Raw genomic sequence first — 25654 nt, 5'->3', positions numbered from 1 at the left:
AATAACTCCAAACATATTAACTGTATATATTAAGATAATACATCACTACTAGTTTTTTTAAATGAACATAAATATATAGAGTCTTTTTGTTTGTTTGTTTTGTATTTAGTAGAGCTTAAAATCTTGGCTCTTACTGTGCTACAAGCCCAAAATAAGAACAATTATTAGACATTGGATTTCATTGTAATAAGGCTGTACTTCAATGACCCTCACATCACCAAAGGATTTTACCTCCATCTTAGCTAAGCTGAGAGTTGACAGTTCTGTTGTAACAAGGAATGAATTGTAGGTACGATTTTTGGATACAGACTTCCTGCTATGCTCAAAGCTATTTGACTTGAGTGAGTGTCTTTATTCTCAGCCCACAGAGAACAGGTTACATTCATTTAAGAAATGGTGTAGGTATTAAGACGGTCTACCCATAAAGTCATTCACCAACTGTTTCAATGAACAATGGTTCTGCTTGGAGGGTGGCACAGACGTTAGGTGAGGGTAAGAATCTGGTTCATTGGCTGTGATAATTTGGAAAAGCATTCATCTCAGAGAAAGAGTAGCTTATAAAGTCCTCTTTAAACTTGATACAATAGTTACAAACATCAAGCAAAAATTCAGTCTCACTCTTTGTTGTTCTCTTACAAGCCACCTCCCAAGTAAATTGTCTACCTTTCTTTTGGCTGTATAAATACTTTTGAAATATATAAACTGTTCTGAAAACCATAGTATAGTGTAAAAGCATGAAATAAACAATACTACTAATAGAAAGGCTGAGATAGAAGAATGATTTCAAGACCATTATGTGTTACACAGCAAGACACTGTCACATACAAATAAGCAGAAAGTGTATATGGATTGTACAATATTGGACCTATTTCTCCAATTACCAAATTAGAGAAACCATTGGATGACAGTCAACAAATTTCTAATTCATCATATTTTTGGATTTCAATCTAGTATGATAGGCTGAAGATATTAATTTTCATATTAAGATATTAAGAAAAAGTAATTGTCACTTCCTGTTGTTTTTGTTGTAAGAGGTGGAATTAGGTTTATGTGGGTTTGTTGAAAGATTACTTTCTTGCTTCTTCTAGGGTGTAGTTTCACTCCTTTGTAGGGCTGGATTTATGGAAAGATATTGTGTAAATTTTGTTTTGTCATGGAATATCTTGTTTTTTTCCATCTATGGTAATTAAGAGTTTTGCTGGGTATAGTAGCGTGGGCTGGCATTTGTGTTCTCTTAGGGTCTGTATGATATCTGCCCAGGATCTCCTAGCTTTCATAGTCTCTGGTGGGAAGTCTGGTGAAATTCTGATAGGCCTGCCTTTATATGTTACTTGACCTTTTTCCTTTACTGCTTTAAAATTTTTTTTTCTTTAATGTATTTGGTATTTTGATTATTATGTGATGGGAGGAATTTCTTTTCTGGACCAGTCTATTTGGAGTTCTGTAGGCTTCTTGTATGATCATGGGTATCTCTTTCTTTAGGTTAGGGAAGTTTTCTTCAATAATTTTGTTGAAGATATTTACTGGCCCATGACCTTGGGAGTCTTCATTCTTTTCTAAACCTATTATCCTTAGGTTTGGTCTTCTCATTGCATCCTGGATTTCCTGTATTTTTTGGGTTAGGAACTTTTTGCTTTTTGCATTTTCTTTGACTGTTGTGCCAATGATTTTTATGGTGTCTTCTGTCCCTGAGATTCTCTCTTCTATCTCTTGTATTCTCTTGGTGATGCTTGCATCTATGACTCCTGATTTCTTTCCTAGGTTTTCTAACTCCAGGATTCTCTCCCTTTGTGATTTCTTTATTGTTTCTATTTCCATTTTTAGATTCTGGATAGTTTTGTTCTTTTCCTTCACCTGTTTATGTGTTCCTGTAGTTCTTTAAAGGATTTTTGTGTTTCTTCTTTAAGGGCTTCTAGCTGTTTACCTATGTTCTCCTCTATTTCTTTGAGGGAGTTACTTATGTCTTTCTTAAAGTCTTGTATCATCATCATCATCAGAATTGATCTTAGATCTGATTATTGCTTTTCTGGTGTGATGGGTGTCTAGAACTTGCTATGGTGGGAGAATTGGGTTCTGATGATACCAGTAGCTTTGGTTTGTGTTGCTTATTTTCTTACACTCGCCCCCCCTCCCAATCTGGCTATCTCTAGTGCTTCCTGCCCTGGTTAATTCTGACTAGAGACTGTCCTTCCTGTGATCCTGTTGTGTCAGAACTCCTCAGAGTCAAGCTGTCTCTGGGATCCTGGGATCCTGGGCTTGTGAGAACGCTTGGGAGTGGAGCTTCCTCTGGGTGTTGTGGGACTGGCTGCAGAGTTTGCGCCCAAGGTCTGCTCAGAGTACCAGCCCAGAGAGCCAGGAAGCAATCAGAGCCACAGAGCTGGCAGAATTCCTGTGTGCCTGGGTACTGCTGGTCCCAGTTGCTCCCAGTTTTGGGACAGATGTTGTATCCCCCTCACCTCTGATCCTGGGTGTGTTAGAGTGCCTGGGAGTGGAGCTTCGTCTGGGTGTTGTGGGACTGACTGTGGAGTTTGAGCCCAAGGTCTACTCAGGGCACCAGCCCAGACAGACCAGACCATAAAAAAACAAAACAAAACAAAAAAAAAACCAGTTTGGGGTCAAAGAAAGAGATGTCCATTACAACTGAAATGATTAGACAAGCTAAAACTCTGCTCTTCATCAGAAGGGTATGCTAAGGAAGAGCTACACTTCCTGAGGCATAAAGTGCATCTAGCTCTTATTCTAACTCAGGTAGTGTTTGTGTCTTCTCCCATTGGCCAGGGTCTAACTTCTCAGTCTTCTCCCATTGGCTAGTATAAAAAGAACTGATATTCAAAAAATGGAGGAAGGAGAAAAGGGTCACCACTTCAAGGAGAAAATGCCCACTGCTCTAGGCCATCACAGTCTCCTAGAATAGAGCAGTGGGCCTTCGTGTAAGCAAAGGTTTGACTGGGTGAGGAGAATTAAAACATTTGCTAGTCTTACAAGGTAGGGGAGATAAAAAGATCTTGACTTCTTGTAAACTCAAGACTCATTTGATAGACAAGTCTCATATTTGAGTCTTACAATTTTTTTCTTTTTAACAATTTTCATCAAGCTCATTAAGATGCAAGCTTTCTTCTTCTCTTCCTCCTCTTCCCCCTTCCCTCCTTCTTCCTTCTCTCTTTCCCCACTCTCTCAAATTGAAAATCCATATATAGTATCCTTTCCTCCATCTCCTACCAGATCCTCCAGATATTCTCACCCATCCAACCCCATGCTTTCTTTCTCTCTTTAGAAGATAAAAGGTAAAAATGAAAATGAAATGAAACACAACAAAAAAGCACAAGAAAAACACACAGAGAGACACAAACCTACAAAAAAAGAAAACTCCTAAAATATTAAATTGGGAACCATAACTATATAGGCAGAAGACAAGTAAGATAAAAAATTCCAAAACAAAGCAATATGAAATAAAAAAAATCTACAAAATGCCATTGAGCTTGTTTTAGGTTAGCCATCAACTGCTAGGCATGGAACGTAAGTGTGGATAATACACCCAGTGAGACTCCATTGGAGTAAACTAAATTTTCCTTTGCAAGCAGTTGTTGAGTAGAGATAGGTTATTGTTTAGGGATGGGATTTTATGTCTACTTTTTCCTATCAGTGCTAGGAGCCCATCTGACTTGAACCTGCCCAGTTCCTGTGCATGCTGTAAAGAACCAGCCTGCCTCCATCTTAGGCTTAAAAGCCATCTTATAGTAAAGACAAACTAGGTTCATTCCTGTTTGTGATTAAATCTGTTCCTCAAGGATTGGGCTATGCCCCATCTGTAACCTTAACTACAAATGCCTCTTTACTGCCTATTCTAGGTATGGTAATCATGTCTTTGTATCAAAAAAAATATACATCTTGCATAATATACATCTTACCTTTGTTACAAAATAGTTGTTATGACTACCTTGTTACAATCATTTTGCTTGTCTTTGGTTGCAAGTGGTCATTATGACTTGAGATGCTTATATTCTGCTCCTGTTATCCCACCTATTTTGCCCACTAAATCCTCCACTTAGAAACCCTTCTACCTCTAGGCTATAAAAACTCTGTCTTCCTCACATCTAGTGCTAATCTCTTAGACCCTGCTTTAAGGGAAGGCAGCCATGTACACAAATAAAAAAGCTTTCTTTAATTAATTTGGCTGTGATGCTTTGGGTCAATGGTCTTTCTTCTACCATTTTTGGGAGCAGGCACCATCTTTGTAAGTTCATATGTGCATCATTCCTATTGTGTCTGCAAGACACGGTTTGCTCAGTGTCTTCCATTCCCTCTAGCTCCTATAATCTTCCACCTCTTCTTGACCATACCCTGAGGGGAGAGGTTTGAGGAAGACATCCCATTTAAGACTGAGTGTGCCAATTTCTCTCTGTACATTTTCCAGTTGTGAGTCTTTGTAGTAGTTCCCATCTGTCTTCTCTGATGATGGCTGAGAGCTTCTGATTTTAGTGTAGGGATGTGAGCACTTGACAACCCAGGTAGAGAGTGCTTCTAGGTATCAGTGGCTGATAAAGGGAATGGGAGAGCTGAGAGGGTCCTGGAAGGATCCTATGCAAGGTTCCATGGAGTCCTGGGGAAATAAGACTCTATTCTCTTAACCAGGAGGCGTCTTTGCTGCATTAGCACTCCACAACCCTAAAGACCCTAGGAATCAGAGGAATCAGATTACAGACCAAATATTTTGGCATCTTTGGCCTCCAGAAAGGAGTAAACTGCTGAGTTTCAAGGACATTTCTGACTTTTAGTCAAGAAAGAAATTAGTTATATTTCTTTAGCATCTTTTTACCCCTAGCTACCTAACTCCTTTTTTCCCCCGTCCCTGTTGATAGCACTGCCTGTTCTTATCAGCCCTCCTCTCTCTAAAGAAGCAGACCCAGCTGCCATTATGGAATTGGGGTGGCAACCAGTCTGGCTTCTTTTAGCTAAATTTGGTATGTTGGATGTGGCAGTATTGGGGTACCCCTACAGTGGACCTATCTAAAAGATCCCAACTGTCAGTTTTAGGAAGGGAAAGAAGTCCTTGACTGGTATCTGGAAAGGATTTTAAAATGTCCTAATCAAAGACCATTAGAATCTCTGGATGTGCTCGTAAGAACCTCCATTTTTCTTTGACCTGAGGTTGATCTCTATAGTGATGAGCCCACAATCTGCTTTCATGCCTTTTGGTAACTGTTGTATCAGCTAAAAGTCAGTGAGCACACTTCCCTTCCCATATGGCTTATCGGTAGAGATGTTTAGCCATCATTTAATTTTTAGGCTAAAACAATAGTTGCATCTTTCTTTCACATCCTTATGTTCTCTCTTATGTTGTGATTTTTCAGTACCTGTGAAGGTATACATTGCTCAGATATTTCATAGCATTTCATCACTTCACCTGATGTTCCACACCTTTACTATTGCAGTCTTCACTATTGTTAGCATTCCTTTTTGGCCCTGCCCCACAGTTACCTGGCAACAGCCAGGTATGCTTGGCTGTTTGCACCCTCCTCACTCTCTCACTCTCTTACTCTCTTACCCTCTTTATCCCTTCTCTCCCCATCCCCCATGCCTTTGTCTCTCTACCCATTCCTGGCTGGCCCCTCCTTCATTCCCTCCTCCCTTCTCTGCCTTTCTTTATCTCTACTCCATCCCTAACTCCCCTTCTCATGCCTTAAATAAACTCTATTCTATACATATGGGTGGTACCTCAGGGGGAAGGGATGCCTCAGCATGAGTCCACAGAGGCACCCCCTTCCACCTCATCATACCATGCCTCCACCAAACATGTACTGGCTCTTTCTTTCTTTCTTTCTTTCTTTTTTTTTTTAAACACAACAATAGAGTTAAACATTTTATGCTAGGTCCTTGCATTTCAGAGAGCTCTCCAGCTGACTGCTCAAATGCAGTCTAAGGCCAAGTGAAAGTCGTTATCACAGTCAGCTGGGACCACACCCAAGTGTTGGGTGACCTAGGTGTGCTCCTGGGTGTTCAGAACATGGGGCTTTTAGGGGCACAGACATCCAGGCATCTCACTCAGCAGCTATGATGGTGGGAGGTGCTTTACAGAGTGAGCAATTTGAAGCAACCAGTTTTAACAGAAGCTAAGATAAGTGGTTAGCAGGAGGAGGTTCCATAAAAACAAGAAGTTTCAGCAAAGGCTAAGATAGGTTAGCTAGGACATCCTGACCTTTGGTTCCTAGAACAGAGTTGGGTAGTTTTCCATGGGATTCTTCATCAAGGAGATCAGACTCTAGTTAGACCTGAAAATGGCCTCAGCAAGAATACAAGATGGAGGAACTATCCTGGCCTGTCAGACCTGTGCACATGCCTCTTAACTAATCTGCTTCTCCACTTCCTTTAACCCTTTGAGCTGTTCTCTCCTACCACAGAACATGTGACTGGCCATGCAGGTCACAATGTGGATTAGAACTTGTGGAACCAGATATGTTTACTGCTACAAAAGCAGCCAACATGCCTTGAACTCTTAATTATGCTTGTTTCATGAAGGTTCGCTCAGCATGGACCTGCTACTGCACACATAATGAGCGACCCAGCTGAGGTATGTCTCTCATTCTTTACAGAACACAGTTTTATGCTACCACAGTGAAGGGGACTCAAGGCTTCCTATTCATAAAGCATGTTTACACATCTCTCTAGCAGAAAAAAGATTCTAAAGAGGTTTTCAATACGGAAACAATGAACCCCAAAGGATTAAAATTTTTCTAGGAATCCCTTGTTGGGGGAAAGAAAGACTAAAGCCCACATGCTGACAGAAAAGGGATTTGCTCCCAGGAAAAGATTTTACAGTTTGGACAAAGTAACATATGTGCATTTTATGGCTTTTGTTTAATCTTTTCTATAAAACACTGTAATAGAGAAAGCAGAGAGAAACTAAGAGTCTTTCTTTCTCCAGTTTGACCAAACTGTAAATAAATTCATTTTCTCTTATGCATTGGTTCCTAATCTCTTTCAAGATACAAGGTTTGTGAATCTAAGGTGTGCTGCTCATGGATCTTTACCCTCCTCTACACCTCCTGTCTTGGGGGATGAAAATAAGCTAGTAAACACAAGAAAAAAGCCTAAAAAGTGGCATAAATGCATATATATTTAAACGGAGTTACCCTAAAACAGGGTAATAATACCCCATCTATATTCTATATGCTAGGAAAAAAAAGCAAACCAAAACAAAAAACAACAACAAAAACCAAACCAACCAAATAAACAAAAAAACCTCAGCCAGAAATGGTTATCTCTTTTTGAATTGTTGACAAAGTGGATTCTACAGACCATCAAATATTATGGATTATTTTTTGAAATTATAATCTAATTACAAAATTTTTCTCTTTCCTTTCTGTCTTAGTACAATTGGCTCTTTGTTAACTTGACACCTAAACACATCACTGTTAAACTACAATCACTCCTTTCTTTTTCATTTCCAATTCAGTACCAAAATAAGAAATTATGACTTCAACTTAGTAACTATTGTAAAGATTTCTACCAAATGAGATTATGGCTACACAATCAATCCTAGCTATTTCCTCCCTGTTCAAATTATGACCACTTTAAATTTTCCCAGAAAGACAACTTAGAATAACCACCTCCAGACCCCCAAGTCTAGGGAACTGGGACGATGACTCTTCATAACTTCTTCAAGCGGAATATGGGCATTGAGATATCTTTGGGGGGGGGAAGGGTAGGGAAAATGGGGGAGTTGGTTGGCCTTAAGAAGACCACACCAATGATTATTTTAGTCTCTGATATCTATGTCCTGACTGTATCTGATGGAAAGAGATCGGGAGTTCAAGCAGGTCAGTTCAGCATGTCTGATGATGAGACTCACCAAGGCTGTATATTCTGTAATATACAAATCTCAAAACAAAATTTTAGTATCATCAAGATAATCTTTTGTTTGATTCTCTGGAAACTAGTCCCCTGGGGTCTCCCTTCATCATATCTGATCCATATAAATCTGGGAAGTATATAGACACTAATCACTTTTTCTAAAAATGCAAAGACAAAACCTTTCTCTCAATTCAGCATATCCTTCACTCGGCAACCAGGAAAGCTTGCATACTGCCATCTATTCCAGAGGAATAATATAACCACAAAACTCAAAATCACACCATTTTGAAAATTAAAACAACCTAAAACAAATGAAGTAAACTAAAATACTGAATGTGCCTATTCTTAGGCTTTTTCCATATTGCTATGCCAGGAAATTAATCCAAAACTCTTGTGGAACCCACATTCAAAGAATATGGACTTCAAAGCTTCCTTAAAACAATTGTTTTTATACAATCTCCCTACTATCATAGAAAACCTTTTGCTTATTGCAAAATCTATTCTCAGGCCTTTTTTCTAATCTACCATGTCAGGATAATCAACCCAAAATTCCTGTGAAGCCCACGTTCAAAGAATATGAGTTCCTGCAGTCTTTAATATACCATCCATCTGTTATGCTCTCTACATGGAGCCACAGACATCTATTTATTAATTACCTCTTATAATATCTATTTGTTATGCTCTCTATCTGGAGTCTATAAATTTTCCCTATTCTAGTTCCAAACCGAGGGCAAAATTCCCCATGTGATTTGGACATAATCTGTATATAAATCTATCCTCAAAGCAAACAATCCCAATTTTATAAATTCACAGTTCAATAAATATCTGCTCCAAGAAGTAGGCAGCTTCCATTCTCTGGCTCTCTGACTCAGAGCAGCCATCTTGACTCTTTTCACAGCAGAGGACCTCAGAGCCCTCTTTCTTTGTTTCAAGGTTCCTGAGCTTGAGTTATGTGATTCCACTATGCTCACCAAACCTTCAAATTTCTAACTGTATTTCTAACTCATAGGCTAAGAATCTTAAATTTCTAGTGGATTCTTGCCTGCCACGTTGGATGCCACTTGGAGGAAATATTAAAAATCAATCCACACTACACCAGAATGGCCGGTGGGCATGGCTGGCCTGTTTTCATCTCGTGGAGACTCTTTGACTCAGAGCTCTGAAATCTCTCCACCCAGCTCATTAAGTTACCACATGAGCTCCATGCTTCAAAATTCCCACAGCCCTTTGGGTGCACTTCTTGCAAACCCACGCTTTTGCCACTATACCTTTCTCTCTTGAAATCTGTTGCGCCTCCACAAGAAGGAAAACACACGAACTTAGTTCAGAATAAGTGGTAACTCAATAGCTGGGCAGAACAAGTGACATCCTAATTATTAGCCATTCGAATTTAAATCCTCTGGTCACAGATCCAAAGGGACCCGCCACCTGAAATGGGGGCCACTAGTAGCTACATCTTGTCCACCTGCTGTCGCTGTACAAAATTCCCAAGAAGTATTTTCAAATAATAGTGTGTTGCTTTCCTCCAGGCACACCATGGAGGCCATCACAGAACAGAAATAGCTTTGGTCCATAGTCTTATAAAGAAGCAAGCAAAGAAATATGGCGGTAGCTAGACCTGTAGCACTGGTAACACTCTAATAAAAGGAGGATAAGCAGCTTAATGGGACACCCCTCCCCCTGAATTGGAGCACTGTGCATAGGGTCTTAAAAAAATGCTGGCATTTGTAGAAAGCAGAGAGCCAGCAGTGGGAGCCTAGGATGCAGCTTTCAGAAACTCCGGTGTTGTGCTGGTTGAGCTTTTTTCATGAAGCAGCTACTCAGAGAGTTACCCACACTCTTTAATAACAGTGACTCGTCCAAAATCTGTGTGTGGATCAGGCTGGCCTTGAACTTCCAGTGATTTAAGATGTGGGTTACCGTATCTGGCTCACTAGTGTATTTTTAAAGAGTGGTGTTGTGATCATAAAAAAAAGAAAAAATATAAGAATATGTTCTGGTGGGCTGGGGGAGCAGGGGATGTCTCAGTGGGCCCATGCCAAGGCATCCCTTCCCCCTGAGAGACCAGCCACACGACGGTATAGTATAGAACAGAGTTTACTCAGAGCATGGGGAGAGGAGTTAAGAGAGTAGTTCAGGCAGAGAAAGGCAGAGAGAAGGAGAGAGTGGAGAAATAGAGGTCAGCCGTGGCCACGTGGAGAGAGGGGGGGAAGGGAATGGGGAAAGAGGGGTGAGCAGGAAGCAAGAGTAAGAGAGACAAGAAAGGCAAGAGAGGCAAGAGAGAGAGAGGAGGGGGCAAGCAGCCCCTTTTATAGTGGGCCAGGCCTACTTGGCTATTGCCAGGTAACTATGGGGAGGAGCAAACCTGGCTGCTGCCAGGAACTATGGGGGTGGAGCCCAGACAGAGCACCAACATCCTTCTGGTTTGGTTTAATTAAGAAAGAAAAAATTAGAAAGAGGTGATGGCAAAGCAAGAATAGGGTTGTTGTGATATCTGGTTGTTTCATGCTGGCATTGGGGCAACGTGTCTCTGGGGAACCTAGGGAATGGGTATGGGGGTGTTTGTCCAGTCTTAGGAGAGTTGGCTGCTTCCCTGCTGTCCAGGGTCTATGGAGCCATCTGAGGATAGGTGAGAAGAACAGGTCCAGTAAGAAGCGTCTGTGTCTGAGAGGAGATGGAGCATCTGAAGGTGGCTTCTCTGGAGCTGTCCTGGGTGTAGTAAGCACCTGGACTTGACAAGATGTTGGATCACATTATTATAGGTAGAGAATAGGATTAAGGGGAGAAAGAAAAAAAATTTCTTAAGATGTACAGTTGAAACCCAGAGGAATCCCACCCTCTGGAATAGGTCATAAGTGGGAACTTTGGGCAGATGTACTTATCTGGATGGAGTCTATTTGTTCTATGAGAGGTAGCTGCGTGGGTTTCCTACAGCTTATAAGTTTATAAAAGAGGTAATACGAGTTAGCAATATGAACAGTCTTTAAGATGAGCCTTTTGTGGAGCAGAAGGAACAAGTTTAAAAAGTTGGATTGTATTGTGGAATGTTTATTAGAGTTAGGCGAATTTACAGGAACTCAGATAATATTAGGACAGTGGCATAGCAAGAAGAGGAAATATGAAGCATTTAATTAATGGAAACAGAGTTTAAGTAAGGAGATAACAGATTATATCTGTGAAAGCTTTCTTCTAACTGCTGTCTTAGCTGTCAATGTAGTCAGAAGTCTGAGAAAGAGTAAACAATAGTCTATCAGTTATATATTAGTTATATATTATTTTTTTTAAAAAAATGACAGAGTCCACTAGTCAACAGTGCTCTGTGGTCTCCATGGCAACTTGGACAGAGTCAGTCTGGTTTTCAAGCGCAGAAGATGCAGGGCTTTTTCTCTATGGAATGGATATGTGTGACATGAGAAATGGCTTATCTTGGTTTTAGCTAAGTCATTTGACTCAGAGTATCCAGTGTTGTCCACTACGTATTTCAGTGACTATCATATCACAATCCAGGCAGCATCCTGTAGCTGTGTCCACATCTTCTGAGACTTGGTGGGAGAAACTGTTAGAGGCTTTTGGGAATTCTATCTGCCATAAACTTAATAGTTTAACAAATTTCTGACAAGATTGAGCGCTGTAGATTGGCTATAACTGAATAGAATTTAATAGCAGTAGTCAAGACAGGATAGGAAAGAGAATCTTAGGTAACTTTTACAGGTTGTGTAAGTAGAGAGAAGTATATTTTTGTATTAGCAAAGAAATATTTGGCTAGGATCAGAATAAGAAAGCTGCGGCAGTGGCATAAGATCGTGGTGACAGAAAATGATTTTGTCCAGGCAGATTAGGCCTGTGACACAAACTGAGCATGCAGGCCTTACGAACAGGCCAGGGGTGAGGGAGTATGGATAGGTAAGCACTTGGGCCTTTTTGACTGCATAGCCCACATGGCGGCACTTCGTTACAGATGGTGGTTGTAGCTGTACAGCTCGGCCAGTTCACCTGTGGCCCTCAGAGTCACCGCAGGTCAGGCATGCAGGTCTGCATCGCCGCAGGGTGGGACTTCCTATTAGCAGCAGGACGTCATGGAGAGTCCACCAGTGGGCAGGGGGAAAAGGAAAGGCCCAAAGTAGCATGCTTGTGGCCCGAGGCCCCACGTGACGTCAGGACTGGAGCTCGATGGGAGGAGGCCGCAGAATCCAGGCCTGGCCTGGAATTCTCAGCCTCCAGAAAGAGACTGTCTCTGGGACTATGCAGACAGTTTCTCTGACCAATGGGAATGGGGGCTTTACCAGATCTGGGCTAGCAAGCATGGCTCTTTTGTTGTGGCTGAGATGGGATGCAAACCTGCAAAATTCCTAGATCCAAATCACAATGTTGTGATCATAGAAAGAGAAAGAAATATAAGAATATGTTCTGTGGGGGGAGGGGGTGGCTCAGTGGGCCCATGCCAAGGCATCCCTTTCCCCTGAGAGACCAGCCACTCGATGGTATAGTATAGAATGGAATTTATTCAGGGCATGGGGAGGGGAGTAAAGAGGGTAGTAGAGGCAGAGAAAGGCAGAGAGAGAAGGAGAGAGTAGAGAAGTAGAGGCTGGCCATGACCACATGGAAAGAGGGTGGGTTGGGGGTGAGGAGAGAGGGGAGACAAGGGGACAAGAGGCAAGAGAGTAAGAGACACAAGAGAGGCAAGAGAGAGAGGAGGGGGCAAGCAGCCCTTTTTATAGTGGTCCAGGACTTCCTGGCTATTGCCAGGTAACTGGGGAGGAGCATACTTGGCTGCTGCCAGGAACTGTGGGGGTGGAGTCCAGACAAGTACCAACACTAAGTCTCATCTGTGTAGTGCTGGCTGGCCTGGAACTCGTCACATCACCCCAGTGACCTAGAACTGTAATTTTTCCAGCCTCTGCCTTCCAAGAGCTGGGATTACAGGCTGCTGACCGGGCAGTGAAACTGTTCTCATTTGTGCAGTAGGAATTCTCAGGTGGTACATTTTAAAACCTCACTTGATTCTGAATGTGTACACAATAATTTTTAAACATTCGGTTGGCAATCAAGATGTTATAACTTATCTCTACCTTGTAGCTTAATCCTTAATTGAATAAAATGATTTTTTTCTATTGCTTTTGAAAAATAAATGTCACCATTGGTGATTGGCCTTTAATCCCAGAGCTAGGGATGTTAGCCTGGTCTACATATCAGGTTCCAGGGCAACCAGATCTATGTAGTGAAACCCTGTTTCATGGCGGAGGAGACACTCTCAAGGGAAGACACAGCCTGAAAAACCATCATTTTACATGATATTGAGTAATTTAGGGCAGGGCACAGCTTGAATGCAACAAGTAATATAACCCACGTACACAAAATAGCTCCCCAAGTCCTACACACCTGACCAGGAAGTTACAAAGCTTTTCAAGTGCAAACTTACCATACAACTTAATGAGATATGTCACTTCCTTTGGTGGAATAAAATCTGACACACGGTCAAGTAGGCTTCTACATGCACATCTACTTACACTGGCCTTTTCAGAAAACAAATCTCATAGTTTCTCTCTGGGTTAGAAAAGCATACTCTATAATGATCTAGGAAAAGAAATCACAAAGTCAAATGAGGGAACCATCCACAGATACTGCTAAAGTAACAAACATACAAATATTGCTTTGAAATAGAATGTCCAAATAGAGTAGGTAAATATCTACTGCTGGCAAGCAGAGGGAGAATTCCTTGTCTTATGTGCATTTCTCAAGGGGGTTGCTACACTAAACCTAGGCTCCCAACTCTCACCATACATTACTGTCACCTGGGAGCACTGGAAATTCCTCATGGCCATGGGGGCTTTAAAACTGACCAGGAGGCTCCAGCACTTTCTGAACTGAGAACCCATGCTCTATACCAAACACTTTCAAATGACCAGACACCAGGCCAACAGTCACTATCTACCAGAAACCTGTTTGGAATACATATTGCCCCAAGAACTCACTGTACAAAACCTGCACAAGATCAACACATCAGCATTCCATCATAAGTAAGAAAGATGATATCCCCTCCCCCAGGTATTACTAACACTAAATAAATATTGGTAGAAGGGTGCCATTTTCTTCATTGGTGTAGTCACAGACAAACTGGCTTTGTTTCACTAAACAACTTTCCACCGGTGGTGGTTTGAATGAGAATGGCCCCTAAAAGACCCCTAGAGAGTGGCACTATTAGGAGGTGTTGCCCTATTGGAGTAGATGTGGCTTTGCTGGAGGAAGTATGTCACTGGGGGTGGGTTTTGAAGTCTCAGATGCTCAAGTTGGGCCTAGTGTCCCAGTTTCTCTTCCTGCCGTCTGCCAATCTGGTCATAGAACTCTCGGCTATCTCTTCAGCAACATTCTTGCCTGTGTGCTGCCATGCTTCCCTCCATGATGACAATGGACTAAACCTATGAACTGTAAGCCAACCCTAGTTAAATGTTTTCCTTTATAAGAGTTGCTGTGGTCACGGTGTCTCTTCACAGTAACAGAAGCAGACTAACAACTCTTATTAGACTACATGGGCATATACAAATGTGTTTGGAAGGAGGAGGATTGATAAGAAGGGTTCTAGCCAAAGAGGGAAGGGGCTGATAAGTTGGAATGGATTGTAAAAAATTATGAAAACTCCTTATATCAATATAAAAAACAGTCAAATATTTGTTTAAAAACTCACAGTTTTAAAACATAATGCATATTCTCTGAGCCCACTCCAGCTCCTCTCAATGAAAAACTTGGGACTGGAATTTATGAATATGCTGAGCAGTCTCTCTGGGTGAGTCAAGTAGATACTGAAGTAGCATTGTAAAGCATTATAAAGCATTGATCTGAAGTAAAATGGCAGTGTCTTTCCACTTGCAGTTTTAAATGACAGTAGTCTGATCTGCCCCAAATAGTGGAGACATCATCTGGTTTTTGTTTGAAGACAGAAGCCACTATTGACACAATACCCAGACCTCTGACTTTAGTGACCCATCAGTACCATAATGAATATAAACAGCATGGTATAAAGACTAGATGAGAACAACAAAGTTCCCTGGCTGCAATTCCAGGGATGTTCTCATGAGGCAGCTTGGTCACGTATAGAACATTGACGGAGAGGCTTGCCAATGAATGACGGATGGCCAGCAGTTGGGCATGTGTCCTTGTCCTGCATGGAAACCTAGAAACCTGACCTGGATGGCTCTGCCATGGAAAAAATGACACACACTGAAGAAATAACAGCTACACATATAGAAAAGCTGGGATGACATGGCTTGCTGCATCTGACGGAGGGCGCCTACTACACAACCTGGATGGTCAGTGTGTTTATTATGACACTGGAGAAGGAGTGTCCAGAAGGAGGAGCTGGGTAGTCTCAGTACAAGGTCTCTGAAGGGAGAAGCCTCAGGCTGTGAACAGCTGGGAAGAGAAACTTGCCATTAATGCTCTCTGCACTCACTGTCAACGATAGTATTCAGACCAGGGAAATGCTTTGCCGTTACCATGGGTCTGAAGCACTGGGGTCCATGATGTGGCTGAGGTCACATCAATAATACACATTCACTCGGGACTTTATTAGCTCCTCACAAAGTCACTTGCATCTCCCTCTGGTTCCCACAGGTCCCACCAGCTAGGCCCATCCCTCCTCTTCATTCCATTTATTGTCTTCCTCTGGGAAACACAAATAGCATTTTGTATGACCATCCAATTTATGTCCAGACATGTCTTTTCTGAGCTTTTTCATTTCTGTTGGCCTTTTCCTATGCTTAAGCTCACCCACCTACCCCCAAATCTTAAATTTACTAATCTGAGCCATTGGCCATGGTCTGTAGCCACCTGCCACATTGGCCTCATCTCCTTTTAATGCTTTTACTTGAAAATTCTTGTCTTAAGTTTTTTTTTTTAGTTCACCTGCCCTTCTCATCTATTGACTCAACACTCTTCCTTTATCATCCCATCATTTTCCCTTTGACAGTGGTACAGAATAGGCAATGTGTGCATTGTCTTAAAGTATTCTTCCTATATTTGCTACATAATACTCTCTGTTCTCCTGAGCAGAATCCCCTGCTGCCTGTGATGAAGGGCAGGGATATCCCTCTTACTCTTAAAGACATTTCTCCTCATATGTTCTCTGGTCCTTCTCTCTACCTTTTTTTTTGTCTTACTCTTGTAACCTTTTCCTATTTATTTATTTATTTATTTATTGCAATTAGTTAAATGTATTCTGGTCATTCTCATCTTAACTTGACATTTTCCTGCATCTTCTCCAGCATTATTTTGCTCTCACCTTTGTTGATCAGTTTTCTTCTATAACAACAGTCTATATTTCATCTCCCAACTGTATTTCATCATCTTGTAAGCTTCAGTACTGTGATTTACACATCTACATCATCTCCTAGAGAGATGTGCTCACCCTCGTCCTTTCTCCTGAGCTGCAAATCTATATCTGAAACAGGTCCTGTCTGCTCAACCTTCCACTTAGCTGTCATATAAATGTTTGAGATGCAATGAGGCCAAACAAGCAGTTCCCTGCACAATGCAAGACAAATTAATTCTTTTGTATCCCGCATGTCTGCTTCTCCTCTATTGTTCTGTCTAAAGCGGCACTACCTCCAGCTGAATTACTGATGCCTAAGCCTCATGCTTGCCTCCCTGAATCCCCTCTTTGAAATCAAAGATCATGATTTTTAGACACTGATTTCTGACTTTTAGAACAAACAGGATTCTGTTTCAGTTAAGTCCCAGATTCCCTTTTTCCCATCCATTTTACCATAGGTGAAGCCACACGCATAATTGCATTTTGCAAATGATTGTCTCAATAGGATTTATTAATTGCTTCTTCTTTTTTATTGTCTAGGTTCTTTTATGCCTCTGTCAGAATTCTTGGCACAAATTTCTGCTTTGTTTGGCAAACCAGTTTGTCTCTGCTTTTCTTTTCTTTTTTTTTTTTTCTTTTTTTTTTTTTTTTCCGTTTTTTGAGACAGGGTTTCTCTGTGTAGCCCTGGCTGTCCTGGAACTCACTCTGTAGACCAGGCTGGCCTCGAACACAGAAATCCACCTGCCTCTGCCTCCCAAGTGCTGGGATTAAAGGCGTGCACCACCGCCCGCCCGCTGTCTCTGCTTTTCTAAGTACTATCCTATTTAAGGATATCTCTTTGTAGAGTCCTCTCTCCTTTGCCGGGCTCCCTGCCTCCTGGAGCCCATGTTTTTTTTCTTCTGTTCTACATCCTCATTTTAGTGTATTACTCAGCAGCTTCCAGAAAAACACTAGAAATATGTTTTGAGACTTAACGTTCTAGAAATATCTTTATTCCCATTATTAAAATATGAACCTGCCTGAGGATAGAATTCATGGCTAGAAATAATTTGTCAACAAAGTTTTTAAGCTCATTAGTTCTTTTTAAAGAAAAGACACTTTATTATAAACTGACAATTTATTATATATTTATGGAATATAAAATGATGGTATGCCTTATAAATATCACCACGATTTACAGGAAGTAAAAAAAATCAAGGCCTTATTTCTCTGCAAAATGAATACATTGATCATCATAACCCCATTCCCTCAAGCTCTTAAACGGAGTAACCACCACTCTACCATCTGTTTCTATGGATTCAGTTGTTTTGGCTCCGGACATGAGACTGTTTAGTAACTGCCTATCTTGCCTAGTTTATTTCATTTAACACAGCGTACTCAATATTATCCATGCATTACAGATGACAGAATTTCCTTCATTTTTCAGCCTAAGTAGTATTCTACTATTTATATGTAGCACATTTCTTCTATCATTTCTTCGAGTCTATCACTTGTCTACTGTAAATCATGCTGAAATAAACATGATGTGCAGATTTCTTGCTGACAGTCTGAAAACAGCAGGATGTAGGATTCCCAGACTACAGGGTGATTCTATGTACCTTGTGGAGAACTGTGATACTGAGTCCCACGGTAGCCACACTCTCTTACATTCTCTTTACACTGGATGAGAACTCACTCTTGTGTAAACGAATTGGTAGGAGGAGATTCTTATCCTTTTACTTTTCAGTGTGTTGAGAGTGCAGCTGTTCTTTCAGATGCTCTCTGACATGGCTCTTCCCGGGAGAGATTTCGGAGACTCATGGAGAACGTTGGTGGAGAATTTCCTAACAAATGTTGGAGACAGTAGTGCTATGAGGAAGGACCAGAATGGATAAAAGAGCGAGAAGAGAAGGCCAGCAGCATCGAGGAAGCAGTGCTCTCCGGACACAGCAGGGCAGCTGCATGTGCTAGTTCAGAGCCATGGTAACAGCACACAAAAGACTCCAGCCAGACTAAAGCCCAGCATGAGACAGGACGTGGGTAAGAAAACCAGGACTGGCTGAGAAGCCACGGGTATTTGATAGCAGCTAGGTGAAGGGAAGTCTGATCCCTTGACAGATATGACCCCTAGTATATCAGACCACAGGCCAGGGCAAGCCCTAGGACTAGCTGCACAATGCAAACTGGGGTTCACGAGGAAAGAAAAAAAATTCCAGAGTTGATTGAGAAGGAATGGAAGGATGGAAAGGTTGCATATGAAAATAGTTGAGGAAGGGGGAATGAAAATGTTCAAAATCCATTGTGTGAAATTCTCAAAGAATTAATAAAACATTGTTTAAAATGCTTTATGAGCACTCTTTACTTAAAGCATTTCTTTGATATTCAGTCTAGAAACTCATGACCTCCAGGCCTTAAAGGATTTCTCATACTACTGTTGCAGCTTTTGAAATATAATTTATTTTCAAAAGGTGGTTGCTGTTGTTGTTGTTATTTTGGATTAAAAGTTTTATTTTCACTCTCATCCCCTTTTCATGTAACTTTTGGCTTTCTGTTACAATATAACCTCTACCTTCCACACCAGAGATTGTTCTAAAAGCTTGTTATTCTTCATTTTCAGTAAACTGGTCATGATGCTATTTGGAAAGAGAAAAACAGCCAGGAAAAACTCTCCACTTAAATATGACCCTGGTATTTTCTCTTTTAGAAGCTGTCTGGCTATACACATGGGGAGCTATAAGACACCAAAAGGGACACCAGAAAGATAATTTCCTTATTTCACAGAGAAATAAACTGGTAGATGTATGTGCCAAAAAGCCAGTGGTCCAACGGACATCTGAGACTGTCCAGTAGCCCTAGTCCCAGAATTAAATGCAAACTCATCTCCATAGAAGCAGAGAAGACATGGACCTTCCAGTCAGATTCAATTAGCTGAAAATGGCTGATAGGCTCAAGCAGACCAATGGGAAATCAATAGTGACTTCATGAGTCTTGTTACTTGGGGAAAACCAATAACTACTCTAGTCACTCATGCCTTGGGGATGGAGATTAAAATTCACATTCACTGAATCACTAAGCCTGTCCCCCTTGTGTCCCTAGGAGTTTGAACCAAGCATCCTTCTGTATCCTAGAACCAGGAGAAGGGTGTCCCCAGGAGAAGACTGGTGACTGGGTTTTACTCAAGTGACTCCCTGCTAAGGATATAAATATGTATACATTCTGGCCTTGCCTAGCACCATCTTGGGTGTACTAATGTCTACTCTACTTAGAATGAAAAGTCCAAACAAGTTATTTTTCCTAACTTTAGACTCTCAAACTGTTGTGGCTTTGGTTTTTTATTTCACAAACAAGAGGGCTCATAGATGTGAAGAGTTAAAAGTATTGTTATCATGCCTCTTGTATCCTCAGCCTCTGGATTAGTAAACAGGGCATATACAATCTCCACGGCCACATATGCCAAGAAAACAGAGCGGCATAGTTGTCTTTGCTTCCTGTCACTTCAGAATGAACAAGAACCACCTATTCAGCTTTCTTACAGCTCAGCCCTAGTGCAATGCTTTGTGTATGGATGGCTTTTTGTAACTTCAGACACAGTAACTGATCCCCCAAAATAATTAAATTTAGACTGATACAAAAATCTTCATTAGATTATAGTCATAAAGTCCTTCCAGCCACTGGCCATAAAGCATGTGGACCACATATGTAGCCAGAAAATTATATATTACATGTCTTCAGTCCTAGGCCAACTAGGGCTGCATAATGGGATTTACAAGCACATTAGCCTCATGTTCTTTACAATTGACCGCTTGTGTATGCACACATACACACACACATACAGAGAGAGAGAGAGAGAGAGAGAGAGAGAGAGAGAGAGAGAGAGAGAGAGAGAGAGAGAGAGAGAGAGAGGCAGATAGACATTGGAGGGGAAAATTAGGTAGGAAATGCCAAACGTAGTCTCTTGCCCAATTTTCCTGCTATAGAGAGATTGAGTACTTTCTCACTTAAAAGTCACTGGACTGGTCTGGCAAGATGTATTAATGAATGAAAATCCACGCCACCAAGACTACTACCTGAGTTTCAACCCTGGAGCCCATACATGGTAGGGGAGACTACTGCAATCTGTCCTCTGAAATATGTGCCTGTTCCATGGTGTACCTGTCTTGCCCAACCACCATAAGTATATACATACAATAGAAAATTTAAATCACTGGACTCGTCATGTTTGTCCCTGATTACAAAAAAAAAAAAAAAAAAAAAAAAAAAAAAAAAAGTTATCTCATTGAATGGGCTTTGAAATAGAGAAAAAAAAAAGACATTTTTTTGGAGATGTGTGAAAGGGAACTGGAGGTAGTTGGGATGAAAGCACTAATTTTGTGTTGTTTTATCAAAACAGATACAAAACCTCACAAGGTACCCCAATATATAAAAAAAGGAAAGACAATAGGTGAAATGGGTTTTGATAACATAAGTCACCTTATTGAAATCATCATCTAGAGTCACAGAGCTTACAGAGTGCATATATGTACACATGTATATATGTATATACACACACTCACATATACATATATATATATATATATATATATATATATATATATATATATATATCTGAGAATTTGCTGGAATGACTTACAGGCTGCAGTCCAACTAGCCCAACAATGGCTAGCTGTGAGTGGAAAGCCCAAGGATCTAATAGTTGCTCAGTGTTGCTCAGTCCCAGAGGCTAGGTATCTCAGCTGGTCTTCTGTATGTGTGGGAATCCAGAAGTAGGCTCCAATGCCAGTGAAGGAGTGAAGATGCTAGCAAGGTGAGGGCAAGCAGGCAAAGAAGCATTAACCCTTCCTTCTTCCATGGTTCTTTTATAGGCTTCTAGCAGAAGGTGTGTCCCAGATTAAAGGTGTATCTTCTAGCCTCAAGATCTGGATGAAAAGCCTGTGTCTTCCAGCCCCAGGATCTGGGTCAAAAGCTTGCTGTCTTCCTGCCTCAAGCTCCAGATCAGACGTGTGCCTTCTATTTCTGGATTGCAGTTCATTCCAGATATAGTCAAGTTGACAACCAGGAGTAGCTATCCCAGCATGTGTGTTGTGTCTTCCAGCACCTGTCATCAGGGTCTAGCCACACTGCCAGTACTTGCTGTTGTCAGAGTCTGCTGTATTTGACAGTGACATTCTACTTAACACAGATCCCCAAAGAGAAGTTGCAACTACGGTCTAAAAACTTGGGGTCAAAAAGTTGGCTTATCTGAACCTAGTCTTAGTGCAAAGCAGTTTTCTTTGGTGAATCATTTGTCATTACGAATTGCACTGTTAAGCTGAAAAGGTTTTGTGGTCCTTGGGGCTACTGAACGGAAACAGACCTTTTGCTTGAAGATCCCTTCCCATTCGCTATGGAGTTTTGGGGAATTTTCTTCTCCCAAGACATGTAGTATTTTTCCCTCACTTTATCAAATACAATTTTATTTTCCTGATTTCCAGTATGGCCTATGTAGTGACTAACACATGTAATAAGAGCCCCTTGCGCCTCTCTAGAGTTCACGTGGCAGTCCACCGACGGAGTGATGCTAAGCATAGCCTTAGCCTAGCCTCGTGGACTCCGTCTGCGGGGCGGGGGCAGAGGAACCTGAGCTCAGCAGACAGCTGATTTCTGCATTCAAGGGAGCATGGATTCAAATAAAGTGTCTCTGTGTTCCACATTCACAGACACACTGTCGGGATGATCTAATCTATTCTCGGCAGGTTGATTGGTTTTTTTTGGTAAATGCCTGATTCACCAGGTGACTTGTCCTTAAGAATGGTGTGGTAGGGAGCAGGCAAGGTGGTGTGGCTCTCACTTCAGGCTGCTTTCTCTGCTTGGAGACTGTCAGCAGAGCCCGCACACTGTGCTGTCTCTCTCACACTGTTCTCAAGTAGGTGTGAGAGGTGTCAGGAATTGTGTAAGACAAACAGAAACTACATGTTTGGCTTTCAGAGGATCAGCAAGGTCATTTTGTTGTCTACATGAAAGTGGCAATCTCAGGATTTTCCAATGTGGGCCAGCTCTGCAGACAAATGTGTGTTGTCAAATTGCAGCTCAAGCCAACTCAGCCATTATCACATTTGGTTGGCCCACCTGACTGACTCCCCACAGTCCTCTCCCACAAGCCTGCCACACGTCTCAAAAGGTGACATTTAGCAGTCTGTTTATAAACTGCCAAAATAACATTTATTATGAGGTGCAAAAAGAAAAAAAAAAAAAGGAAAGGGAAAAATCCTTTTCCTAGGTTTTCCAGAATTCTGAATCATGCCTTCCAGATGCAGAATGGATAGGGGACTCAATGTAAATGCCTCAATGACATCTTTATTTGTGTGGCTACTTCTTTTCCCAAATTGTGGGCAACTCGCAGGCAAGAATCACATTTTAAGTTCATTTTTAAAACATTACCTTTTTCTTTCCCAATTGAAAGGGAAATACATGCCTAGAGTAGAAAAATTGAGCATATGAAAAAGATCATGTTTCATCTCGATTTTGTGTTACTGAAGTCACCCGGCATAGAAAAAAAATCAGCTGATAGTAACCCGGCAGCTTTTTCCCCTCATGGGTATCATGGCTCCAGAAGATGATATACAGACTCGGGGGAGGGATGTTTTAAATGGAGAGAGGAGAGGGAGGTAAATATAGCAAATAACACCAAGTATGCTAGAAGACCTGCTCCCTACCATATCATTCTTAAGGACAAGTCACCTGATTTTTAATAGTCACCTGGCAATGACAGACATTTACCAAAAAATATCAGCCTGAAGAGAATAAATTATATCATCCTGACAGTGCATTTGTGAGCATGAGAAGCCCGTGTTTCTGTAAAATAAAGAGACACATTATTTGAATCCATGCTCATAGGTTTGGAACCTAGGGGGGAATGACCCCATGGGTTCATATATTCAAATGCTTAGGTAGTGGAACTATTTGGAAGGATTAGGTATGCCCTTGTTGACAGAAGTGTGTCACTGGCGGGGGTTGGGGGGAGCTTTGAGCTTTCAGAGACCCAAGCCAGGTCCAGTGTCTCTCTCTTCCTGCAGCCAGTGAATATAGATGTAGAACTCTCAGCTCCTTCTCTAGAACCATGTCTGCCTGCACTCCACCATGATAATAAGGAACTAAACCTCTGAAACTGTGAGCAAGCCCCAATTAAATGCTTTTCTTTATAAGAGCTGCTACAGTCATGGTATCTCTTTATGATAACTTTAGTCAATAGAAAATTGACTAAACACTACAAATGTCTGAAATAAAAAAAACAAAAGAAATCATGTTATTATTTACTTACCTAAAATTATATATTGTACATGTAAGTTTGTACACACACACACACACACACACACACACACACACACAAAGTTATCCTACTTGAGCTGACAATGCTCCTCCAAAGACCAAATGAACTAACAAACCCTTTGTACCAGGCATGAGAAAATCCCTTTCACATTTTTGATCAGTGGAGTCCAAGAGACTCCCAAAACAATCTAAGATATTGCTGCTGCCTTTTGTTGCCCCTAGAACCTAAAGGTAAGTCCCTACTTTAGAAGACACAATGCACTTTGGACGTAAGACTTGGAGGGCCCAAGTTGGATCTGACTTGAAAGCCTTGTCCATGAGGACTAGCTTTCATATTATTGGAAGGTACTATGTAAACTTGTAAAGAAGGAATAACCGGTAGTTCTACACAGCTGTATTACCTATGAGACAGAGTGCTAACAAGTATAGCAAGATGTCCCTAAGGATACAATAGGGGCACACATACCCTGGCAGTAACCAACAATTTTATAATTAGAGTTAAAGCCTGCTCAACAAGAGGGAAACCATGCCTGGTACTGGAAACTTACTCAACAATCCAACATTTGTGAAGTCATGCATCTTAGAGGAGAATATACTACTGCCAATTTACATTGCATCCCAAATATTTATCCATTTATCCACATATATAGATCTCACCCCTAATTGAAGTAACTTCTCTTCGGAACAACTAGTGAGCACTCCAGAAAATCAAAACATGACAAAAGCAGAGAAAAAGTGACTGAGGGCTGTCCAGCTCCAACTGATAGACCCCACAATACAATTCCTACCTAAGGTTTAGGAAATAGCCTCAAAGAGGGAATAGAAATATTGTAAGATCCAGAGGACCAGAAAATCTGCTGTTAGAAATGGCAGAGAAACCTCATCCATGATATCTTAATAATATGGCTACCCAAATAAGACATGGAAGAGAGAAATTACACAGGGCCCCACCCATAGACAAAGAACTACAGGTAACTAAGGAATACTGAGAGCAAGAGAAATAGTCTTAGATCCAAGGGGATCATAAAGCCTTCTTCCCATCAGGTTAGGGATATGGCAAAGCCTTCCCATGGTCCCTCTATGGAGATGACAGTGTGTGTAGAAAATGTCAACTGACACTTCAACCTCCCACTTGACTGCAGCCTGAGACTATTCCCCTATAGAGAAATCCTACCAAGATTAACTACACCTGCTTCTTTATTCAGCTGTATATGATTAACCCATCTTCTCCATTCAGTTGTATAAAGGTGCTGAGTTTTCAGGTTGTGGCTGGTGGCTCTCCATCAGAGCTCATCATCCACTCAACCATATATTCTGTATGCGTGTCTGTCATTTCTTTATTCCTTGGCATCTCCTGGTTTGCAAGGTCTCATCAATGAAGTTCCACCCACAATGAGGAGCTATTGGTTGTTGAAGGCTGCTGGGATAGAAGAATGTGTTTTCTTTAAGGGTATGCCCTCTGGTAAGTTGTTCATGCTCCAGTGGATGGTCCAGCATCCATGCGCAAGGCCAATACTAATTAAGCTCAATGTGTGTTTTTTTTTTAAAGCATATAAAGTTGGGATTATGTGGTGGTAGGGACTGAAGAGTTTAGAGAGGATGAAGTAGGGCTAGATATGATCAAAATATACTGTACACATCTATGAAATTCTCCAAGAATAAAAAAATATATTTAAATATAAAGAAGGAAAAAGTTATGAAAACCAGGTAACTATGATACTAATTTCCTCATTAAGATGTACATAATATACCTCTGGCCTAGTAGGGATCATAAACTAAATTTTCAGTATAGTTCAATGTGACTCTGGTACAAAGGTTGCATGTATCTTTTGTTGCCACCCCTACCTTTGGACCCAGGAATGTTATGGAAGGTGTAAATTGAATTTACTGCATATGATGCTTAGTGCTAACTCTTGATGAGGAAGAATCTAGAACCATCTTGGAGAAAGACATCTAGGAATGTCTGTAGGGTGTTATCTTGAGGTGGAAAGGCCAGTCCAGTACGGGAGGGACCACTCCCTAGACAGAGGATCCTAAACCATGTAAAAGTGGAGTGTGTTGAACACAGCATGCACTCATTTATTGCTCTTTTCTAACAGCAGATGTAATGTGATAGATTTCTTCAAGCTCCTGAGAAGTTTATTTCCTTACTATGACAGACTCTAACCTTGAAGTGGGAGCTAAAATAAACAGTTTTCCCCTTAAGGTTTTTTT

This window comes from Mastomys coucha, unplaced genomic scaffold, assembly GCF_008632895.1.
Source record: "Mastomys coucha isolate ucsf_1 unplaced genomic scaffold, UCSF_Mcou_1 pScaffold16, whole genome shotgun sequence".
NCBI classification, from domain to species: Eukaryota; Metazoa; Chordata; class Mammalia; order Rodentia; family Muridae; genus Mastomys; species Mastomys coucha.
This window is presented reverse-complemented; position numbering follows the sequence as displayed.